Source organism: Nematolebias whitei, chromosome 21, assembly GCF_014905685.2.
Source record: "Nematolebias whitei isolate Nwh7 chromosome 21, NemWhi1, whole genome shotgun sequence".
In the NCBI taxonomy this organism is placed as follows: domain Eukaryota; kingdom Metazoa; phylum Chordata; class Actinopteri; order Cyprinodontiformes; family Rivulidae; genus Nematolebias; species Nematolebias whitei.
Window position 1 is genome coordinate 10,366,401 of NC_056518.1, and position 4,704 is coordinate 10,371,104.

The window sequence follows — 4,704 nt, forward strand, 5'->3', positions numbered from 1 at the left end:
AAATAAATAAATAAATAAATAAATAAATAAATAAATAAATAAATAAACAAATAAATAAATAAATGCAGCAAACATCAGCTTAGAGCCCTCCCTCACACCCAGGTCATGGGCTTTTTGAGCTGTTGCTTTCAGGTGAGTGCATCAGAGAAAGAATCAAGTCATCTTTTTTCCAGTCCATTTACCTCAGAGGGATCAATGATTCTGAAGGAAACTGAAAGTGCAACATTACTCTCAGTGAGTAACTAATGGCCTTGCATTTATTCTCACTGTGTGCATGCAGTGCAAGTGATAATCTTGAAAATTTATTGCCAGTACCGTCTGCATACAGTGCTATCGTATATATACCAGCAGGCAACTCTGCATAAATCTTGTATATTTTATCTGTTTAGTGTCTCCAACTGTACAGAATGACTTGTTTTATGAAGCCATTTGTCTGTTATTACTTCACATGTAATGTCTATATTCTGACTGAGAAATACTTTCTGTAATCTCTTGCAGTGTGGTGTATTAGTTTTGTTGTTAATTACTTACATTTATTATTCATGTTTAGTTTTTGTTGTAAATACATGCAAGTACTGAATATTTCCACATCAAATAAAAATCAATTGTGTGTGCAAGCATAGTAACTATCCATGGTCGTATTTACTGACCTTACTGACCTTTGCTGGCTTCAAGTGTTGTGGAAAAAAATAATAGTTTACTCATGAATCAGGTAAAGTCTTCATATAATTTATCAGTTACAAAACATCTTGCCGGCAAGGAGAGCAGTCAAAACAGATGGATGCAAAATAACTCAGAGCTTGCAGTGAGCCTGAACACCCACAGGTGCTCTAACCTAACACAGGTTTTCTATCTATCTTTATAGGAGCCTGAAGCCTCTTCCTGGAGCCTCCTCCTCTTTTTATGGATGTAAATCACATGTTTTGGATGATTGTCTCCTCTGGTATCAGATGCTGTGCAGCTGGAAGGATTTTTACTGAAACTTTTTTAGTTTGGGACATTTGTTATGATGCGTAACCAGGGCCAGATTAACACTTTGCTGTACCCTGGGCAACAATCTTCAAGGGCCCCATCATCACGACCCCAGAATCACCATAATCTGGCAAAATACAGAATCAATTACCATAATATACAGTAAATATACTTAAAATTCTAACTATCAAGTGTATTTTTATGTATAAAACTCCAAATGCTCATTGACACAAATCATCAAGACTGAATTAAGTTGAACGCACTTTGAACCCCCCACACACCATATGTGTACTTGTTTAGTAACGTGTTGGCCACTGGTGTCAGAGCATTTATAATGTGTGTGTGTGTGTGTGTGTGTAGGGGGGGGGGGGGCACACTGATGGGGGGGGTCTGGTAATAATAATAATGAGTTACAGCAACAAATAATTTCCCTCTGGGGTTAATAAAGTATTTTTGAATTGAATTGAATTGAAAGTGACCCACCCCCAACAACCAATAAACGAGGAACCACTGTATTTATTTAAAGCTTTATTTTACCCCGAAAGAAATCCATTGAGATTATTCAGGATTCAAGTTTGAAGGAGTCAAGGATTCAAGGTTCTTTATTTGTCATTCGCACCCCATGTGGTACATGTGGTGGAACGAAATTATGTACACAGGGTCAGTTACATCCAACAATAAAATGTAAAAGAAAAACAGTAATAAGATCTAAGATATGAAGTAAGAAGAACATAAACTAAATATACACTAAGTACTAGTAAAACATTACGTTGATCAGCAGCACGAACATGAGTCTGTGTTAATTAATCACTTTTACAAAGATGTCCTGGGCAACGTACAAGGTGCAAACAAGCAATTACATATACAGCAACAGTCAATACAAGACTGTGGCTAATTAATGTTTTTTTATTTATTTATTATTTTTTACGGGCTAACAAGTTTTATCTAGTTTTATTTAAGTATCTCGGGGTCTTGCTCACAAATGAGGGAGAAATGGAGCATGAGATCAATAGGCGAATAGGTGCAGCATCGGCAGTGAAGTGAGCGCTGCACCGGTTTGTCGTGGTGAAGAGAGAGCTGAGTCAAAAGCAATGCTCTCAATTTACCAGTCAATCTATGTTCCTACTCTCATCTATGGTCATGAGCTTTGGGTTGTGACCGAAAGAACGAGATCACGGATACAGGCGGCAGAAATGAGTTTTCTCTGCAGGGTGTCTGGGCTCTCCCTTAGAGACAGGGTGAGAAGCTCCATCATCTGGGAGGGACTCAAGAGTAGAGCCGCTGCTTCTCCACGTCGAGAGGAGCCAGTTGAGGTGGCTCGGACATCTGGTTAAGATGCCTTCTGGACGCCTCCCTGGTGAGGTGTTCCGGACACGTCCCACCAGGAGGAGACCCAGAGGAAGACCCAGGACACGCTGGAGGGACTATGTTTCTCGGCTGGCCTGGGAACGCCTTGGGATTCCCCTGGAGGAGCTGGACCAAGTGGCTGGGGAGAGGGAAGTCTGCGCCTCCCTACTTAAGCTGCTACCCCCGCGACCCGACCCTGGATAAGTGGAAGAAAATGGATTGATAACAAGTTTTATGCTGTCAAAACATTTAGCCTCGTCACACCCGGGCGCTCACACGCTCACTCCCTGGGGATGCAATGAAGTATTTGCAGCCTCTTGAAATAAGTGTGAATCGTGCATTAAAGTGGCACTCTGAGCTCGGTGGGAGGCTTGGAGGACTAGCGGTGAGAAATCATTTACCAAAACTGGTCAGATGCACAGAGCAAGTTTTGCTCAAGTCTGCCAGTGGATCCTGACAGCAGAGCAGGGTAAAAAAAATAAAAATCTCAAGATAACAATCAATGACTTCCTGGTAGGCTACTGTTAGTCTCTTTAGAATGATTTGTTCAATTAGCTTTGTAGAGATCTAGTAGAGTGCTGTATGAATGGGTAAATGAGGCACAGATTGTAGTGTAAAGCGCTTTGAGTATCTTGAACTAAGGTAGAAAGGCGCAGTATAAGTACAGTCCATTTACTGTTTTTTTTAAAATCAGCCGTGTTACAGGCACTGTTCAGAAAAAAAAAAAAAAATTACTGTATGTATTTGTGTATGTTACCGTTAGGTATTTAATTAAAAGTTGAAAAAAATCCTTCTGTGTAAATATTCCGTTACAACATGGACACCCATGGCCTATAGACAAGTGCTGCTTATACATGTACAAAATTATTATTATTATTTTAATTTTGTGGGCGTGGCTTATATTCGGCTGCACTCAATAGTTGGGAAATTACGGTATAATCTCATTACAAAAGAGGGGGAAAATCATGTTTACTGATCTCTGCCACAGCACCATGACCACATAACAGCAAAATAATAACACAACTAATCTCCTGTACTCTGCTCTACTGTATTTATTCTGCACAGATAGTCATTCTATATCATTATAATAATGAAACCATAATGAAACATAAAGGAATTAAAAACAAGTGGTAAATTTGTAGCTTTTGCATGAGTGAACTTTGAATAAAAACAAACACATCAGGCCAAATTAAGGCTCAACTTTTAAAGTACTGTGAGCTGCAGCTAACAGTCTGCTAAACATTTAGAAATGTGACCTTTTTATAACTGTTATTGTTTCCTAACAAATGACATTTTGTTTTATCAGGAGATGCATTTCTGTTGTTTAGCATATAGAGTCACTAACAAATGAAAATTATTTGTAACAAATATTTTAAATTGTTTATCATAAATCTGGATATGCCTTTGTATCCTACCCGAGGAGCTGGAAGAGACGCCTGGGCCTCCCTGCTCAAACTGCTGCCCCCGCAACCCGACTCCAGAAAACAATGGATGGATGATTTTGTGTAGTTTTACATTACTAATACTTTATGGTTATATCATTTTGTGAATATTTTCTAACAATAAACTAAATTTAAACTTACTGGTGATTTCCACATTGGCATAAATGAACCCTTGTGCGCAAGGGCGCCAGAAGCATTCGTAATGTGGGGGGGACACAATGATGTGTGTGTGCACGCGTGTGTGTGCGTGGGCGTGCATAAAAAAGTGTACGGTAGTGCACAAAAAAAGCAGCGTTTCACCTAGATTTCCTTTAATTACACACATTTAAAGTTTGTTTCTCACCAAGTTTGTGTAAATTCAGCTGTGGGTTTTAAAGACATTTTAACTTTAATGCACCTGAACACACAGCGTCTCACACCTGCAGCGTCTTACACCTGCAGTGTCTCACACCTGCAGCGTCTCACACCTGCAGCGTCTCACACCTGCAGCGTCTTACACCTGCAGCGTCTCACACCTGCAGCGTCTTACACCTGCAGCGTCTTACAGCATCACAATTACTGTGAAGCTAACATGCTACAGACGTAGCTCCTCTCAAGCATCCTCCTAAGATGTATATATGTTTATGATCAACCCCCCCGGGTCAACAACTGCCCACACTAAGCTCGCTAAGCTGGGGAGCGAGCAACACAGAGGTGTCTCCATCTCCTCCACCTGTGCATGTTTTCTGCCAAGGCAGGAGGAGACGAACAGAAACACCACTGTTGCTGTGCGTAGAGTTGGAGGGAACCAGGAAAACCTGGAGTGGAGTTTTAGTGGCTTGAGTATTCTCCTATTACTCAAGTGGAATGGATTTGTTCATGAAGAAAGAGAAACTGTGCCGCCTGAACTAATGTTCCATTGTAAAAGTGTGTGTGTGTGTGTGTGTGTGTGGGGGGGGGGGGG